General features: G+C 43.8%; 1 long non-coding RNA gene across 1 annotated transcript in view; it reads right to left on the minus strand.

The window, feature by feature from the left end:
- The window catches only part of LOC310764837, a 392,409-nt gene that overhangs the window by 250,208 nt on the left and 121,353 nt on the right, over positions 1-20,848 (minus strand). Inside the window, exon 2 of the long non-coding RNA XR_014549255.1 lies at positions 8,719-8,834. This is a non-coding gene — a long non-coding RNA (uncharacterized lncRNA). The remainder of the gene's footprint in view (positions 1-8,718; positions 8,835-20,848) is intronic.

The following is a 20,848-nucleotide window of genomic DNA, read 5'->3' on the forward strand; positions in this document are numbered from 1 at the left end:
TAGTTGTCTTTGAAAGGATATGAGTAAAGGGGTAAAAGGTAAAGGAGCCCTGGACGGTTAAGTCCAGTCAAAGATAACTATGGCATGTGGCGCTCATCTCACTTTTCAGGCCAAGGGAGACGGCGTTTGTCCACAGACAGCTTTCTGGGTCATGTGGCCAGCATGACTAAACTGCTTCTAGTGCAACAGGACACTGTGGCGGAAACCAGAGCTCATGGAAACACTGTTTACCTTCCCACCCCTGTGGTACCTATTTATCTACTTGCACTGGTATGCTTTCAAACTGCTAGGTTGGCAGAAACTGGGACAGAGCAACAGGAGCTCACCACCATCGTGCAGATTCAAACCACCAACCTTCCAATCAGCAAACCCAAGAGGCTCAGTAGTTTAGACCAAAGCACCACCCACGTCCCAAGGGATATGAGTAGCAACCCCCAGTAAGGATTGAAAATGCGTCCCTTTAGCTGCTTGTTCTCTGTAACAAAGTGCAGGAACAAATCCATGCTACCATGAAGGAGCATCTCCACCCCCCATCGTTCAGCCCGGACGCTGAGGTCCCGCTCCGAGGGCCTTCTGGCAGTTCCCTCACTGTGAGAAGCGAGGTTGCAGGGAACCAGGCAGAGGGCCTTCTCGGTAGTGGCGCCCGCCCTGTGGAACACCCTCCCATCAGATGTCAAGGAAATAAACAACTATCAGACTTTTAGAAGACATCTGAAGGCAGCCCTGTTTAGGGAAGTTTTAAATGTTTGATATTTTGTCATGTTTTTAATATTCGGTTGGGAGCCTCCCAGAATGGCTAGGGAAACCTAGCAAGATGGGTGGGGTAATTATTATTATTATTATTATTATTATTATTATTATTATTACCAAATACTTTCTGCCCCCACAAGCAAGTGATAAGTGTAGCATAGGAACAAAGGAATCTACCTTATACTGAGTCAGATCCGGTGATCCATCTATCTCTATATTTTCTACATGGATTGAAAGAGACTTCCTAGCCCTACCTGGAGATGCCAGGGATGAAACCTGGAACTTTCTATGTGCAAGACAAATGCTCTACCACTGAGCTATGGCCCTTCTCTAGAGGTCATTTTTTCTACCTTTTCTGGACAACCTGTTCTATGTTCCCCATCTTTATATAAAACATAATTGTAATGTTTAAGACAATGCATTCTTGGGACACCAACTGAATAATAAATAATAATAATAATAATAATAATAATAATAATAATAATAAAAATTATATTTATATCCCGCCCTCCCCAGCCGAAGTCGGGCTCAGAGCAGCTAAAAACAGTAAAAATAACACAGTTTACATAAAATCATAATCATTTAATTAAATACATTCTAAAATCAGTTCATTCTAAAATCAATTCAGAGTAAAATTAATGGCAACCATTGGGCTAGAGTTCTATGAGGATTACAAAAGGAGGGGGTCAGACTGTGCCTCAGCCAAAGGCCTGGTGGAACAGCTCTGTCTTGCAGGAACCTGCAGAAAGATGTCAACTCCCGCAGGGCCCTAGTCTCTTGTGACAGAGCGTTGCACCAGATCGGGGCCACAGCTGAAAAAGCCCTGGCTCTGGTTGAGGCCAGCCTAACCTCCCTGTGGTCTGAGATCTCCAATATGTTTTTATTTGAAGACCGTAAGGTCCTCCGTGGGACATACCAGGAGAGACGGTCCTGTAAGTACAAGGGTCCTAGGCCGTATAGGGCTTTAAAGGTTAAAACCAGCACCTTAAACCTGATCCTGTACTCCACCAGGAGCCTGTGCAGCTGGTATAGCACCAGGTGAATGTGATCCCGTGGAGAGGACCCCATAAGGAGTCTTGCCGTGGCATTCTGCACCTGCTGGAGTTTCTAGGAGCATACAGTTGCTCCTAGAGAGAATTGATGCACAGCTGATTCTATAATCAGCCCCACCTTCCTACCTCCTGGGGTGGAAATTAATTTTCTGTTTTCAAATTAGAAGAAAACCCTAAGAACACTGTGATGGAAGCCAGAGCACACAGAAATGCCATTTACCTTCCCACCGCAGTGGTACCTATTTATCTACTTGCACTGGCGTGCTTTCGAACTGTTAGGTTGGCAGGAGCTGGGACAGAGCAAAGGGAGCTCACCCTGTCAAGGGGATTCGAACCGCCAACCTTCTGATCAGCAAGCCCAAGAAGCTCAGTGGTTTAGACCACAGTGCCACCCACATCCCATATTGTGGGTTGTATTCAATTTTAGTTAGGGAAGCTTTTAATATTTGAAGAATTATTGTATTTTAATATTTTGTTGAAAGCTGCCCAGAGTGGCTGGGGAAACCCAGCCAGATGGGTGGGGTATAAATTATTATTATTATTATTATTACTCAAATTAGATGCACTGAAATTAATAGGTATGAAAAACTTATCTTTATTAATTGCAATGGGTCTCCTCTGAGTGAAACTTAGTTGGAATCAACTGTATTAATTTAACATGTTTATAAACCATTTCACAGGCAGAAACATAGGAGCCAGCTCCTAGGGGCTGAGGTCCCTTTGCCCCCCCCCCACTAAAATATTTAAAGGGGCTGCCCTCCCAAAGTTAATGAACATTGCCATTCAGCTCGTCATGTCATGTGATCGATTATGTGGAGAATTATTATTATTTTCATAAATTCAATACTTCAGAGGGAAAGCCCACTCAAACAAACATCTACAGTAGCTACTTAAATGATAAGAGGCTAGGTACCTGACTAATTACCTGGTAATTGATTCCAGAGGGCTGCAGCTGCAACACTCAAAACCCTGTTGCTAGTGTAAATTAAGCACACCTCTGGAGCATGTGGTGGTACTCTCAGCAGTGCTTCTTTATTTAACAGAATTTATATGCCGCGTAAACATATATAACCTCTGAAGCGCACATTTGTGAGGCAGAGATCTATGGGGCAAGGTCTGGATAGCAGTTTCTTGTGTGGCATCAGCCTGATACCATCGAGTATCAGGTTCCACAAATACTGCAGAGCATCAATATCACTGTTTGGGGAAGGGCTGCAATTCTGTGGTAGACCACATGCTTTGATTGCAAACTGTCCTGGGTTCAATCATCAGGTACGGCTGGGAAAGGCCTGTCTGAAACTCTGGAGAACAGCTCTTGGAGGATAAACAAGGCTTCTTTGACAATCTGAGCTCCGTATGTCCCCGTTCTTAAGATTCTTTATTGCGATCCTACTTGCTATATGCTCTGCTGGAACCCAATTGCATTTGGGGGAGTTGTCATTTTAATAACATATTTGTGGCATTCATTTCACTTGTACTTGATGTTCTCTGAAGCTCCTCTGCTGGAAAAAGGAAGACGCAATGAACTCTTGGATAAAACTGCTCTGAAATTACCTGCCAACGGTTCTGTGCTTCATATACAACATTAATGGGCATGAGCTCAATAATTGACAAGTCATTCTAGTGTGCAGGAAAAGTTTCCAGCAAGGGGTAGCTACTATTACACCCCCCTACAGCAAAGTCAATTATAGTTATATTGGCTCTTGAGAGATGCTTACCTGGTTTGTGATTCTGAAAAACCTTTCACCACATTCCTTTCGCAATTGCTCTTACGCTCTGAAAATGTTCTTCATGAACATAGAAATTACAAATTCCTCAGGAATGGAGGTTGCTTATAATTCAAAGAGCTGTGTAGCTCTTAAGATGAAACTACATGTTGCATTAAATGTGATCATGTAATTTATGTATATGGGAGTTTTATCAGTCATGTGGGAGGGGAAATGATCTTGGGATCACAGCACATAAGGAAGAGGGTTAACCCTTTCCCTCATGAGGCAGTCCAGGGTGGAATCTACACACATATATAAAGCGCTGTGGAAATGCTTTTTCAAAAAAAGTTTTGAAAAGTACATTGGATTTTGCATAGCTTACTGTCACATTTGTATACTGCACTTTACAACACATTTAAAACGTTTTATTTGCAGCTGTAATACTGAGTCCCTGTGGCGCTGTGGGTTTCTAGAAAAAGAGGTGCCAGAACTCACTGTGAAAAGCTCCCTCGTTCTTTTAGAATGGCAATGGATCCTACATGTGAGTTCTGGTGAGTTCCAGATGGGGGGGGGAGCCCTGGTTCCCATAACCAGTTGGGGAACAGAGATTCTCTAGGTCTCTGGGTTCCAGATTTCCCCCCTCTAGATTCTTGGGTGCCAGGGTTTAATCAGAGCTGAAAGTCTGGGCTTGTTTTTCTGAGGGGCAGAGGAAGACGATGCCATTAAGCCATCTATAAGACAAAAGACTCTACAGGTGAGGGGAAGCTTGCTAGGGAAACAAGGGCATGATGTCACACAGAGGTTTTTTGGCAAGGTCTTCTGGGAACAAGAAGGAGGAAGTAAAGAGAATTCCATGCAGAGGAGTTCTGCACCAAGAGACTGGGAGCCATGACTGACTGTTACTATGGGCCTAAACTTGCTGGAGCTATAAGAGGAACAATGAGGGACACTCTTGGGGTGTCATGTTCTGCACCCCCTCCACTGAAGGCTGTAGGTGTAAATATGTGTCAAAAAAACAAACCCACCATATTTCTTAAAGACACTAGTGTCAGCAGTGCCTTGATTTCCCAACGGTAAGCGCCTGGAACCCCCTGGAATCTTGTTATCATTCAGCAGCTATTCGGAGTGGCATGTACAATACCATTGGAGTAACACATACAAAATGGCTGCAATCATTAATATATGTACAACCCTCTCCATAATGCCGCAAGGAAGCTTTGGCACCACACTAACAGCAAAACATCATCTCAGTTCTGGGTGGTTGGTGAAAGGTAAGTCTTTACCTGGTGCTGAAAAAATGTCAGTGAAGGCAGCAGGTGGACCTCCTTGGGGAGAGCTGTCCACAGGTGGGAAGCACATTCTCCAAGATTCCCTCAGAGTGAGGACTTGGAGAAACGTATCAGAAGAAGATTTAAGGTTCAGGGTACATTAAAACTGGAGAGATGTTCCAGCAGTTATTGAGGTCTTCAGCTGTCAAAATTAACGCTTTGGTCAAAATCTTGGCGTTTCCACCAAGTACTATTTTGGGTATATAGGAATCCACACTCTGACAGTGGGTTTTCTATTAGTTTAACAGCAACCATGATGATAAAGCTTATATAGAGTTTGATAGCCTGAAGGAAAAAGCTGTGGGCTGCACAGAGACAGGAAATTGATGTAAAAACAAAACAAAAAAACAAAAACCCTATCTCACTGAAAACTGGCTACAATTTGAAAATAAACCCCTGAGCTTTAATTGAAGTACATGAGGTCAGGAAGGCTGGCTATTGAGCTGCTGAGATCGATGAAATCGCTGATGTTGATTTTAAGGGAAGTGCTTTCTTTTTCTTTTAAAAATATTTCCTTGTTGATTTCTTTAAAAGTAAAAGAACTTCATTTTTTTAAATTAACAGATGTTAATTACATCACAGAAGTATCCCCACTTCCCCATTATTTCAGGAAAGCCCAGCTTAGTACATCATGAAATTCTCATTTAACACAGTCACCCAGCAGGGCTACAGAATGCAGAACGCTTGAGAGGTCATTTGGAGAGTGAAAGGGCTCTCAGAAACACCTTTTGAAATTAAGGAAAGTGTAGCAAATGCCCTCCACCCTTTCCAGGAAAATTTCACTGAAACTTTCTATGATAATTTTCAAATGCAGCTTCTTTTCTTGTTAATTGATAGAGAATTAAAAAAAACAAACAACAACAACAGGTTTTGGCACAGGATTCATTTTAATCTGTACGCACTTCTCCCTTTTGTCAGGACTTTCATATCACAGTTTTTCTCAAGCTTCCCCACCTACTATCAAAGGATGGCTTCCCACAATGGCCTTAACCCCATATTCAACTTCAAATTGCTTCCATTCAGCATAATGAAAGGATAGCCCAAAGCTGCTACACTTTGTTAAAAAGCATTATTTGTGACTGTCACTTCAGAGATGAAGTAGCTCAGTCACATTGTATTACTCACAGATGCTCATTCGCTGACTTGTAACTATAGTGAGAGTCTTGCACAGGGATTTTTGCATTTATTTACCTGCTGGTGTTCATTTAGTTTTAAATGTATCTCCAAGGAAACAGGGTTGCCCAATATAGGTATAGGGAAGAAATTCAGAGCTCGTGCATACCCTCCGACATTTCTCCGATGAAAACAGGGGCAGCCTAAGGAAAAGTGGGACCTTCCGGGATCAATTCAGATACCGGGATGGATTCTGTAAATCAGGGATGTCCCTGGAAAATAGGGTCTGTCTGAGTGATGTAGTGGTTAGTGTGTTAGATTGGGACCCGGAAAAACAGGGTTCAGATTTTTATTTAGTTAGTTAATAAAATTTATACACTGCTTATTATTTTTTTAAAAAAACCAACCCTCAAAGTGGTTTACAAAAGAAGAGAATCAAGAAAAAATTACAACCCTATTTTATTATTATAATAATAATTTATTATTTATTATTTATACCCCGCCCATCTGGCTGGGCTTCCCCAGCCACTCTGGGCGGCTTCCAAAAAAATATTAAAATACTGTAATACATCAAATATTAAAAGCTTCCCTAAACAGGGCTGCCTTCAGGTGTCTTCTAAAAGTCTGGTAGTTGTTGTTCTCTTTGACATCTGGTGGGAAGGCGTTCCACAGCGAGGGTGCCACTAAAAATAATAAAAATAAAAATAAATAAATAAATAAATAAATAATATCCCGCCCTCCCCAGCCGAAGCCGGGCTTAGAGCGGCTAACATCAAATGTATAACACATTTACCTGCTGGTGTTTGTTTAGTTTTAAGTGTATCTCCAAGGAAACAGGGTTGCCCAATATAGGTATAGGGAAGAAATTCTACCGAGAAGGCCCTCTGCCTGGTTCCCTGTAACTTACAAGCCTGAGGCAATTGTCTCACCATACCTCATGGGCAGGCCAGTCCTAGACCCAGACTAGCTTTCCCCTTCATGCAGACACAGCAACCCAGTGGCCATCCATCTCCTGATGGAAGCTAGAGCATGCTTCTCTCCCTTCCTGGCGTAACTCCAGTATCCCAATATAATGAATTTGTAAAAATGTGAATTGCCAGTCTCATTTTGGGAGTGTTTTTCTTTTAAGAGAACCAACACGAGCTCTTGCTGAGGAGAAAAGAGAAAGTAGCATGGTTGCCAGAAGATGTCAAAATAGAAAAACCTGAGCTGCTGGTGTCAAGATGAAAGCGAGCTCCTGCTGTGTTAGAGCTGAAGAGTGTGTGGGCTTTACAGAGTCATATGAAATCCCTGGCACTGAGCCCTGTGGGAGACTCAGCAATAGAGGTCTATTTACTGGGGACTTGTTCTGGCATGCTAAGTTCTACATTTCTGTGAGCAAAGAATACAAGGTGTTTGTCAAGAATCACACTCACTTTGGCACGTTGAATCTTTCAGCTTTCAAATTCCAGAAATGATGGGTGCTAAAATGTTGTAACGTGACTTGGGAATGCGGAAGATATTTTAGTTAGATTGATATAATTTAGCTTGGCTTGGCAAGTAAGATGTGTGTCCTGAATGCCCGGCCTAACTGGCAGCAAGTCAGTATGCCGAGCCCAAAGTTAAAAGTGTCAAACCACACAAACAAAGTCCAAATAATAATAATAATAATTTATTATTTGTACCCCGCCCATCTGGCTGGGTTTCCCCAGCCACTCTGGGCGGCTTCCATAGAAAACCAAAAATACACTAAAATATCACAGATTAAAAACTTCCCTGAACAGGGCTGCCTTAAGATGTCTTCTGAATGTCAGGTAGTTATTTATCGCTTTGACATCCGATGGGAGGGCGTTCCACAGGGCAGGCGCCACTACCGAGAAGGCCCTCTGCCTGGTTCCCTGTAGCTTTGCTTCTCGCAATGAGGGAACCGCCAGAAGGCCCTCGGCGCTGGACCTCAGCATCCGGGCAGAACGATGGGGGTGGAGACGCTCCTTCAGGTATACTGGGCCGAGGCCGTTTAGGGCTTTAAAGGTCAACACCAGCACTTTGAATTGTGCTCGGAAACGTACTGGGAGCCAATGTAGGTCTTTCAAGACCGGTGTTATGTGGTCTCGGCGGCCGCCCCCAGTCACCAGTCCAGCTGCCGCATTCTGGATTAGTTGTAGTTTCCGAGTCACCTTCAAAGGTAGCCCCACGTAGAGCGCATTGCAGTAGTCCAAGCGGGAGATAACCAGAGCATGCACCACTCTGGCGAGACAGTCCGCGGGCAGGTAGGGTCTCAGCCTGCGTACCAGGTGGAGTTGGTAGACAGCTGCCCTGGACACAGAATTGACCTGCGCCTCCATGGACAGCTGTGAGTCCAAAATGACTCCCAGGCTGCACACCTGGTCCTTCAGGGGCACAGTTACCCTATTCAGGACCAGGGAGTCCTCCACACCAGCCCGCCCCCTGTCCCCCAAAAACAGTACTTCTGTCTTGTCAGGATTCAACCTCAATCCATTAGCCGCCATCCATCCTCCAACTGCCTCCAGGCACTCACACAGGACCTTCACCGCCTTCACTGGTTCTGATTTGAAAGAGAGGTAGAGCTGGGTATCATCTGCATATTGATGGACACCCAGTCCAAACCCCCTGATGATCTCTCCCAGTGGCTTCATATAGATGTTAAAAAGCATGGGGGAGAGGACGGAACCCTGAGGCACCCCACAAGTGAGGGCCCAAGGGTCAATCCCCCACCACCACTTTCTGAACACGGCCCAGGAGGAAGGAGCGAAACCACTGCATAACAGTGCCCCCAGCTCCCAGCCCCTCTAGACGGTCCAGAAGGATGTTATGGTCGATTGTATCAAAGGCCGCTGAGAGATCCAGCAGAACTAGGAAACAACTCTCACCTTTGTCCCTAGCTCGCCGGAGATCATCAACCAGCGCAACCAAGGCAGTTTCAGTCCCATGATGAGGCCTGAATCCTGATTGGAAGGGATCCAAATGGTCCGCATCCTCCAGGCATGCCTGGAGTTGTTCAGCAACCACGCGCTCAATCACCTTGCCCAAGAATGGAAGATTTGAGACTGGGCGATAGTTGGCCATACTGGCCGGGTCTAAAGATGGTTTTTTAAGAAGCGGTTTAATGACCGCCTCTTTCAGCGGATCTGAGAATGTTCCCTCACAGAGGGAAGCATTCACCACCCCGCAGAGCCCATCGCCCAGCCCTTCCCGGCTTGCTTTTATTAGCCAGGATGGGCAAGGATCAAAGGTCAGGAAATGCAGTCCAGGGTCAATCCAAGTAGCCAAGTCTGAAGTCCAGCAGTCAGGATACAGTCCAGAGTCAAACCCAAAACACAATCCCATTGAGGTGCCAGAACATCCAAGGCAAGGTCCATCAACATGGGCAGTTGCGCAGACACAGCACCTCAGCTCTGCTTCCCTCTTGTACTTTCCATTCTTATTGCAGCACCTGGGCTTGAGGAGGCAGGTGGCCCTCAACTGTTCCAAGCCTACTCCATCTGAAGAATCACACACCTTCTCCCAGAGCTAGAAAGTCCCATCTGGTCAGTTAGGGAACTAAGCTGTGGGCCCTTGCCTGCCTCAGCCTCCTAGAGTGGCCCTCTCACTGCTCCCTATGCCTCAGAGCCCTCCGTGTTTATGGTTTGGATTTGGATTTGATATCCCGCTTTATTTTTTTTATTTTATTTTTTTTAATATTTTATTAAGGGTTTTCTTGTTTTACAGTGTAAGTGTAATGCCTCGTATTTTTTTTTTCTTCCATGTAACAATTTTACAAATCTGTTTCATTTGATGAGGCATTAGGGAGAGAAGAAAAAAAAAAGAAAAAGAAAAGAAAGGGGGTGGAGGGAGGGGAGATGGATGGGGATACTACTCCAAAACCCCGCAAATCCCCTAGACGCAATCAAAAAACAATGGGAGAATGACATAGGCTATGAGATTAACCCCACTCAATGGACCAGAATGTGGTCTAAACCCCCCTTTAAATCCATATCAACGAAAAGAAAAGAACTCACACTGAAACTCACCTACAGGTGGTACCTAACACCAAGGAAACTAGCGCTAATACACCCAGGAACCTCACCAAAATGCTGGAGAGGGTGCACCTCCACAGGCACATACCTCCACACGTGGTGGGAGTGTCCCAAAATCCAACTATTCTGGACAACAGCCATACAAGAAATATGTAAAATAACTAAACAAGTATTAGACGTCACCCCAGAATTGGCCCTACTAAACATCTTCCAAGACAACAATGCCCATTTACACCACAAAGAACTCATAACCCACCTACTTTCAGCAGCCAGAAACACCATAACCAGACACTGGAGAGACCTGTCAGGAGTAAGCATGGACCAATGGTACCAAATAGTATGGGAAACAGCCCTACTAGAAAAATTAACTAATAAATTGATATCCCGCTTTATCACTACCCGAAGGAGTCTCAAAGCGGCTAACATTCTCCTTTCCCTTCCTCCCCCACAACAAACACTCTGTGAGGTGAGTGAGGCTGAGAGACTTCAGAGAAATGTGACTAGCCCAAGGTCACCCAGCAGCTGCATGTGGAGGAGCGGAGACGCGAACCCAGTTCCCCAGATTACGAGTCTACTGCTCTTTACCACTACACCACACTGAGAGAGGTCCCTCTGGCTTTGGTAGTGGGTTCTGCTGCTCTGGTTCCTGTGCAGTGACCTCCATCCCCTCGCAATGCTCCATCACCTGTGTGTACTTCCTTCCCCATCCCCTGCTTGCTCCGGTGTGTCCCAGTCCCAACTCTTTGTCCTGCCAGTTCATGACAACGTGTGTAATATTGCACATAAATCATTAAAAATGATTGCTCGGTACTTGTAGTTATATTATTGATATTAATTGTTGTTGTTGTTACTTAGCATCACCCGACATTTTCAGAAGGTGACATTAAAATTTTGGGGCTATACGAAAGTATTTTTTGTGCTTCTTCGTCAAATGTAGACTTACCAAGCTAAATGTTGCCCAGCCACAAAAATAATAGCATGTTTGAATTCCTCACACTCAAAAACATATTTTTAAGACTGCTCGCTGAAGAAATTTGCATAAATTAATTTCACCCCTAAACTGGCACACCCAGTCTAAAGCCTAATCAAAGCTAGAGCAGACTGCATGTATATGAGCCAGTTTAGTCCATCCAAAACCAACTAAATCCCCATTCTTTGAGGACTGTGGTGTCAGTTTGCATTTCTTAGTACAGAAAGTATTGATCTAATGTATAGAGATCTTTCCTGTTCTGCTTAGTTCAAGAGGGTTCTGAAAGGTTTCTACTCTGTGTGGAAGAAGGTTCTTTTTTGGGTTATTCCTTCTGAGAAGCTGAGTACAGCTGGTTTAAACTGGTTCTGTTATCTTTCAGTCAAGATCATGCTGATTATAATAGTCAGGCCAGAAGGAGCCTGGGTTTCACTTACTCTTTCTCTCTCTTTGTTCTGGTGTGGTGTTCTGTTCTGTATTTAGTTCAGTTTTAGTCTTATTACAAGTTCTCGTTAGTTTAAGATAAGTCTGCTGCAAACTGGATTTTTTATGGACTGTGCCAAGCCAGAATGTATTGGATTTGTGGCCATTATGCTCATTTGCCTTCAGTAGCAGTAAAGCTCTGCTGGATGAAGTACAATTGCCTCTGGTCTATTTTTGGGAACTCTGCAACGTGTTCAAGTTTTTTCTCCACATGCTCAACATGTGGTGCCCAAGCCACAAACCAAATCAATCTCTTTGCAGAATTAATTTCATCAAATGAGCCAGAGAAAGGTGCAGTCAGCCTGGCAGTGGAAAAAATCACTAGCACAGTAGTTCTCAAAGGGTGTGGTATGCCAGAGGGCCAGGAAGTTTCAAGGACAATCAAATAAACATTTAAACATTTCAGTGTAGTATAGTACAGTACAGTATCAAAACAATAATATTATATATATATATATATATATATATATATATATATATATATATATATATATATGATGGGACGCGGGTGGCGCTGTGGGTAAAACCTCAGCGCCTAGGGCTCCCGTCTTTCGGTCCCAGCTCCTGCCCACCTAGCAGTTCGAAAGCACCCCTAAGTGCAAGTAGATAAATAGGTACCGCTTTATAGCGGGAAGGTAAACGGCGTTTCCGTGCGTTGCGCTGGTGCTGGCTCGCCAGAGCAGCTTCGTCACGCTGGCCACGTGACCCGGAAGTGTCTCCGGACAGCGCTGGCCCTCGGCCTCTTAAGTGAGATGGGCGCACAACCCTAGAGTCCGACACGACTGGCCCATATGGGCAAGGGTACCTTTACCTATATATATATATATATATATATATATACACACACACACACACACACACACACACACATACACACACATATATATATATATAATAGATATATCTTCAAGAGCATCGGCTATTCTTCTACGATGTATTGTTGTGAACAGGAAATTTCATCTCTGACAAATATGAAATATCAGAAAAGAGAAAGGCTTCTTTGTGTTGATGAGGAGATGAAAGTTTGTCTCAAGTGAGACCTAATATAAATGAGATTACCTGGCAAAAGCAAGTTCACACCTTTCATTGAGCCTGTATACATATTTAAGGTACATATGTAAGAGGCTTGTTTCTAATTATATTTTGGGAATGATTCATGTTCTTATGCAGCTGCATTGGTATACTTTCTGGATGTCCCGTGATCATATTATAAAGTAGTTGTGTTCTGAGTTATAAATCAAGCACTACTGGGAGTCATTTCTTTTTGTTTTCTATTGTATTTATTATTATCAATTAAAAAACGGGTGTAGCGTGAGAAAAATTTTCTTCTGAAAGTGTGGCCCAGAGAAAAAAGTTTGAGAAGCACTGCACTAGGGTATAGGAGGAATATTCATCTGACTTGTGTTGAGTATTACTTCTGGTTATGGTTCTGCACATATGCCCATTCCTGTTTAAATGAAAGTTACATCTTGGGTGCTATGAGACGCATCCAAGTCTTAATTCTGAATTCATGCATTTAGGGCATTGAACATTTCCTCCTTCTTAGTATGCAGGTGCAATGAGCACTTCCTATCATGCTGTTTCCCCTGGTACCATACTCCCTTTCTCATGCCAGCAAGCAATCTTCGGCTCCTTGTGTTTCCAGCATCACAGAGAAAACAAGCAGGGGCAAAGAAGTCTCGACAGCACTGGTGTTGTGGAGAGGAAAGTTAGAGGAGAATAGCTCTGAGATGCATTGAAAGAGCCAGAGCAAGGAGGGGCCGTCAATTACCGGTACTTTGTTCTTTCATAGATGTCATCACCAGAACACTAGTAGCTTTCTCCCTATTGAAGTACAGAGTGTTTGAGGACTGGGACATTCGCAGGGAAACCAAAATGCTTGTTTACAAAGCTATTGTACTACCAACCTTACTGTATGCTTGTGAAACGTGGACCACTTATAGACACCATCTCCAACTCCTCGAAAGATTCCATCAACAGTGTCTCCGACAAATTTTACACATCACCTGGGAAGACAGGCGAACTAATGCCAGTGTACTGGAAGAAGCAATGATCACCAGTATCAAAGCAATGATTCTTCAACATCAACTTTGTTGGACCGGTCATGTGCAGATGCCTGATTATCGGCTTCCAAAGCAATTACTCTTTTCAAAACTTAAAAATGAAAAGCGTAATGCTGGTGGTCAACAAAAGAGGTTCAAAGACTCTCTCAAGGCAAATCTAGAAGAAATATAGTATAAATGCTAACAACTGGGAAACACTGGCTTGCGAGCACTCCAATTGGAGAACAGGCTTTACCAAAGGTGTCATGAGTTTTGAAGACACTCAAACTCAGGACGAAAGGGAGAAACATGCTAAGAGGAAGGCACGCTTGGCAAACCCTCACCGTGATCAACTCCAACCTGGAAACCTATGTCCCCACTGTGGAAGGACGTGTGGATCCAGAATTGGCCTCCACAGTCACTTATGGACTCACTGTTGAAACCATGTTCATGGAAGACAATCTTACTCGGCTACAAGTGATCGATGAAGGAGAAGGAGGAGGAGGAGGAGGAGGAGGAGAAAGAGGCGGAGAATAATAGATAGGGGTTATAATTAGATTTTGTTTTCCTTTTACATGATTTCTACTGCGCTGTATCTTGTTTTCCTGTATTGTGCATGGGGTGAAAGAAGTCATTCATCGGCACCTCTGTGGATTTATTTATTTAATACAGTTTTCTTCCATGTCTCTTCTGAGGAACGCAAGGTGGCATACATAGTTCTCTCCCCACCCCCACCCTGGCCCCATTTTATCATCACAAAACCCTTGTGGGGAGGGGAGGCTAAGAGAGTAAAACTAGTACAGCATTTCTCAGTGAGTATCATGGCTGAGTGAAGATTTGAACCTGGGTGTCCCAGGTACAGATCTGATCACTACATCACACTGGTTCTGCATACTTCAGATCAGACTGCTGGATCCTGGGAGCTGCAGCTCATGAGCTGCCTGCTTTATGTGAAATGAGCCTAGTTTAGGGATGGGGAATGGTTTGGTTCACATTTTAATGCAAACCCACCTCATTCCTGAAACAAAACGCAAACTGAAGTTATCCTTCAAAATTTGCAGTTCTCCAAATTTTATGTTCTGGTTCTCCAACAACGACCAATACAAAAGTGTGCCTGTAAATATATATTAGGGCAAAGGGTGCATTAAGATGTATATATTTATGGAAATAATATACACAAATGCATTACACAGAGGACAGTTGCTTGGAATAAAGTGTGTATTGCATACAGCAATTTGTATTAATAGGAGAAAGGACCATTGAAATGCTGGTGAATGTTCATATATATGAATAAGATTCATATATATGAATAAGATTCAGATTAGGAATAGAGGAAAAACTGAAATTGGCCAGTTTGTTCACTCCCGGCATAGCTGTAGCTTTGCCAGACCCCCCAAATAGATCCAATTCTAATGAAATGCTTCCCTGCCAACCCGTTATGAAGGAAATGGAGCATTTGGAAAGGGAGAAAATGAATTATGAAACAGTCCTCAAAGGTGGGTTTAGTTAAAAAGCATAATGGATGAAAGACAGAGTACAACTAGAACACTTTGTGAGAATAGGATTGGCACAGAGAACCTCAGAATTCAGAGCTGTTTCAAAATGCTTCTCTCCTCACAATTTGTTGCTGATGGCTATTGTAAATTGGCCTGCACATTTCTGAGACTATAGTAATCCCACGCAAATAGCCCTTATTTCAAATTTAGGCTGGAAATGCTTATTGTCCCTGGCAGACGAGCAAAGCAATCTCAGCACCTTTGTACCCTCTTCCTCAGTCAGTGGCTCCTCAATTGCAGTATTTAGCTATCAAATTGAACAGAACATATTCAGCTAAAGAGCCCAACCAAAGGCAGCCATTAACTGGTGAAGGTCACCAATAAAAGAATATTTTACTTCATTCAGGAGAAGCACAAAGCCTGTATCAGTAACAGCATTCAGAGCTCAAAACCCACTATGGTCATACACTGTAATGTCCTCAAAGGAATTTGTATACACATGAAGATTGGATTCATTTGTTTTCAATTAAGTTTTTTTTATTGCCTTTCATATTACATCTTTTTTCCCAAGGAGCTCAAAATGACATACATGGGTCTTTCCCTCCTCATTTAATTCCCACAACAACTCTGTGAGGGAGGTGAAACTGAGAGGCAGTGACTGGCCCAAGGTCACCCAGTGAGTTTCATGGGCAGGTGGGCATTTGAAACCTAGTCTTCTGGGTCCTACTATGGCATTGTAGCCATGGGTGCCCTCAGAAGCGGAGCATGATGAAAAGGGAGCATCCTCTTGCCCGTGGCACCTGGCAGGTTCATGGGGAACCCAGAGCTAAATCATTTGTAGATTACCTGATTCTGGGTCAGGGTTTCATACAAACCACAGCAGTTCTCTCACTGCAATCTATTGAAAGCCACCCCTTCTTGACACATGGAAAATATCCCTTACTAGCAAGGAATGAGATCTATCCCCGAGCATGATGGAAAGTGTCTTCTTTCAAAGAAGGTGGGTAGGGAAAGGCTGATCTGTCCATTTCTATTCTCTCCGGTTCTCATTTTTATCATTTTAAATGCAGCTCTTCACATTTCCACAATGATTTTTTTTTAAAAAAAAAAACCTTATGAAAATTCGTCAATATTTTAGTATGAATTTCTCCTAATAAACACATTTTTGCATGCAGTATTGACCAGCGTACATATTTTTGCAAGCAATTTCCCCTAATAGAATCCTTTTTGTATATATTTGTTCTAATATGTTCATTTTTATATACAATCTCCTCTCACAGATGCGTTTTTGCAAGCATTGTTTTGGTTAGAGAACCACATCACAAAATTCAGAGACGTGTGAATTTCACAGGATGGCTGCCCTCATGTTGTGCAAATTAAGCAGTTTCACCTCTAAAGGAAAATGGAATTGATGCTTCATTCTACCTTGGATGTCTTGTTGGACAAAGTGGCCTTTGTTTGTGTCCGCTTCTGTGGTGTTTTTTTAACAACAAAAATTGGCATGCTTTTCATTCATCATCTCAAACTGTACAGCAGTCCTGTGGAGCAATACTGGGGAACCTGTGGCCTACACTACTAATTGGGTCTCCCGGGTTTCAGAGCTTGGCTCGCCAAGCCATTTTTTGCAAACCACGTCCATTCCCCCCCTGATTTGACATCATATAAGATGTCAGAAAGTTCAAGCCATAGCTAAAAGGAAGAAAAAGCACATTCTTTGTTTGTAGCCAAAATCTGGGCTTTTTGAACTCAGTGCTTTTATCTTTTGCTCTGTATTGCATCAAATTCAACAAGGGCCGACTTTTAGTTGCAAATGAAGACTTGAGAATGTACAGTGGTACCTTGGGTTACAGATGCTTTGGGTTACAGACACTTCAGATTACAGACTCCACTAACCCAGAAATAGTACCTCGGGTTAAGAACTTTGCTTCAGGATGAGAGCAGAAATTGCATGGTGGCAGCACAGCGGCAGTGGGAGGCCCCATTAGCTAAAGTGGTGCTTCAGGTTAAGAACAGTTTCATGTTAAGAACAGACCTCCAGAACGAATTAAGTTCTTAACCCAAGGTACCACTGTACTAAAGAGTGTGCTCCTGTTTAAGAACAGAATAAGAGCCTGCTGGATGAGGCCAGTGGTCCATCTAGGCCAGCATCCTGTTCTCACAGTGGCCAACCAGATGCCTGCAGGAAATCCTTAAGCAGGACCTGAGCGAAAGAGCCTTCTCCCCTCCTGTGGTTTCCATCAACTGGCATTCAGAAGCATTCCTTCCTCCGACCATGGAGGCAGAGTATTGCTATCATAGCACCAATAGCCTTCTCCCCCTTGAATTTGTCTACTCCTGTTCTGAAGTCATCCAACTTGATAGCTATCACTGCATCCTTTGGGAATGAGTACTTTGTTTTATCTGTCCTGACTCTTCCAGCATTCAGTTTCATTGGGTGTCTGTGAGTTCCAGCATTGTACGAGAGGGAGAAAAACTTATCTCTGTCCACTTTCCCCATGTTATGCATAATTCTACATAATTCTGTCATGTCACATCTTACTTGCTAAAGTTATAAGTTTGAATGGGCATAAAATGCTGGAGAACTGTCATCTAGGACATCTTCACAGCTGTAGTGCAAGCAAAGCCTGCTCTCAAAATTCTAATCAGGCGCCTCTCAGGATAACATCTGGCTTTTTGCTTTTCTCAACAGCTATAACAAGCTATAACAAGGGTTGCAATTATATTCATAAAGGTCCTGCAATGTATTGCCAAGTGGGTGAGTGCGTAGTTGCCCTGTAACACCCATGAGATCCATTAGTCATATATTACCATACGCTTATAGACTAAAGATGTTGGGCCTCTATTCTGAAATTGCAATAGGGGCCTTTTGTTGTTTGGGCACAAGCAGCATGCAAACAAGTAACACTGAGAAATTTACGTGGCTTGACTCTACAGGGAGGGTTTTCCAGTTTGTTAATCTAAGGGCTCATCCATACTCCTTTTTGCGCCTGTTTTTCCAGGTACAGTTCCACACGTTGCAGGTTCATGTCTGAACAGTATTGTCCTGCCACTTTCCCAGGGAAAACTTGCTCTTTACCACTGCAGAAAACTCGATTGCCATTTGTGTCATGGTACTGCCAGAGAATGCCAGGGAGAAGCAGGAACAGGCAGAGTGAGGTGGGCAGGAAGTGGCGATGGAGGAAAGAGGGGAAAGCCAGGAGGCAGGAAGGATCTCAGATGCTGAAGTAGAGCCTCAGCACCGCACAGGAAGTTCTGGCACCGATAGTGAGACAATGCCTATTCCGTCTGCCAAGGAGAGGAGAGAGTTAAAGAGGAGGGGGAAGAGACATCACTTCCCCGCCTTTTCTGTTGGAGGAGAAGCCAGCGTAGGCCACTCCCAGAATCTGAACCGGAAGATTCAGATGCATGATTGTAATGCACTGCTTGTACATATGTAAAATAAAGAACTGTATATATCTCTGAGTGAGCAGAGGTACTTATTGCGAAGAGCATTCACAAGCCATCACAATTTGTTCCCATTCAGTAGTAAGCAGGAGGTTTTCCCGGGGAAAGGGAAGCTATTCCCCTATTGGGAAGGATTTCAGCATTTGTGGCTTTTCAATTCAGAGGAAAGGCAAGTAAGAGGCAACGTGATAGAAGTGTATAGAGTTACGCATGGCATGCGGAGAGGGGATAAAGTTTTTCTCCCTCTCTCATAATATGGGAACTCATGGGCACCCAATGGAGCTCTTTTATCCTGGGAGGTCAGGTTGCAAGAGTGAGTCTGGCCTAAAGTGAGCTTCATGTCTACACAAAGTTTTGAACCTGGGTAATAGTCCTGGCCTTGCATTCCACAGCAATGGGACCTGGAGTTTGGGAGTGGGCCTGAGCTTAAAATGAGCTAATTCACATCCATTCTGAGTTTATCAGTTGTGGCAAGTCTTCTTCTTTGGTGATCCCTTGTGGCCAAGTCAGATTGTCTTCCATGAACACGGTTTTAACAGTGAGTTCGTAAGTGACTGTGCAGGCCAATTCTGGATCCACACGTCCTTCCACAGGGGGACATTGGTTTCTGGGCGGGAGTTGATTACGGTGAGATTTTGCCAAGTGTGCCTTCCTCTTAGCACGTTTCTCCCTTGCGTCCTGAGTTTGAGCATCTTCAAAACCCATGACATCTTTGGTGAAGGCTGCTCTCCAATTGGAGCACTCATAGGCCAGTGTTTCCCAGTTGTCAGTGCTTATTCTACATTTTTTTAGATTTGCCTTGAGACAGTCTTTAAACCTCTTTTGTTGACCACCGGCATTACGCTTTCCATTTTTAAGTTTGGAGTAGTTGCTTTGGAAGCTGATAATCAGGCATTCGCACAACATGACCAGTCCAACAAAGTTGATGTTGAAGAATCATTGCTTCAACACTGGTGATCTTTGATTCTTCCAGTACCCTGGCATTAGTTCGCCTGTCTTCCCAAGTGGTGTGTAAAGATTTTCAGAGACACTGTTGATGGTATCTTTTGAGGAGGTGGAGATGGTGTTTATATGGTGTGGCAAGTATAGTGGGTAGGGCATTGCAGATGATGACCAAGATGTGGGGTTTGGGGGGGCAGGATGGCAGTGCAGGGTGGACGGACTGCTGGGAGCACTGGATTGATTCTGCCGGTCTGCCAGTGCTGCCCTGGTCTTGCCACCACTTTGCTCCATTAAGTGACAGTGACACCACTGTCTGGAGAATGGCTCTATGGCACTACCCCCCTGGGATGGAGTCCAAATTAGCACATTATAGGCAAGCCCATTCTGAATCCAGGCCAGGAAAGTTCAATCATCCCTAGCCGTGGCCAGCTAAACATCCTGATGTTTGCAGCCGAGAAGGGGGTTTCAACATGATTCTTTTTGTTCCCAAACCTGGAATCAACAGCATGGCATTCCTCTCCCCGATATAGCATTGTGCTGCTGCAACTTCCGTACCAAAATCATTCTTTGCATGAGACCCAAGGAAAACTTAAGTTAAACACTTCTGGAGTCTCTGTTTGTCAAGGAAATGTGAATTCTTAAAACACACACTGCTTGCCTCAAGCAATGTAATTTATTATTTTATGGATTTCACATTTTGCACGAATTCATTTGACAACCTACAGAGCTAATGATTGCCTGTTTGGTTTGGCACCCTGCTGCTCAAGGTCAAGCTGCCTCTACTACAAGCAAACGTCTGTTGCCACAGAAACCCACCATTAGCTGATGGAACAAAGTGTTCTCTAGCTATACCTTGTCTATATGCCTAAAAACACCAGCAGGGGTGTGGAACCTGGGGTGATGTTGTGGCTAACAGGTTGTGGAGTGGGTCTCCAGTTGTTGTTAGACTACAGCTCCCATCATCCCTATCTAGCAGGACCAATGGATGATAGGCATTGTAGTCCAACAACAGCTGGGGACCCAGGCTTGAGAAACACTGGGCTAGTCCTATGCATATTTACTCAGAAGCAAGTCCCACTGGGTTTACTAAGACCAATTCCTAATAAACTGCACATAGGATTGCATGATCAGAGCATGAGGTGTTTACTGGAATGTTTACAGTTCTAGGATGGCTAATCTGTGGCCTTTTGGATGTTGCTGGACTACAACTCCCATCATGTCTGACCTGTGGATGATGGGAGTTGTAGTTCATCAGCTCCTGGACAGCTCCATGCTGGTATCCCATGTCTATTCTGACTGCCAACAGCACTTGGAGATCCATTCATTTCCCTACCCTGCCCTAGTCTTAAGTAAGTTACCATCTCTCAGTTTCCTTCTGTATTATACTGCACTGGTGGTTTAACCTACAGCAGTGGAGGGGAACTGGCTGGATTCTCAATTCCCTCTCCCCCTCTCAGGTACAACTTGAAATCTTTCTTTTGCAGTTGCATCATCTTGGGGTCATGG

This window comes from Podarcis filfolensis (genome assembly GCF_964270895.1).
Source record: "Podarcis filfolensis genome assembly, chromosome: 6".
Taxonomy (NCBI): domain Eukaryota; kingdom Metazoa; phylum Chordata; class Lepidosauria; order Squamata; family Lacertidae; genus Podarcis; species Podarcis filfolensis.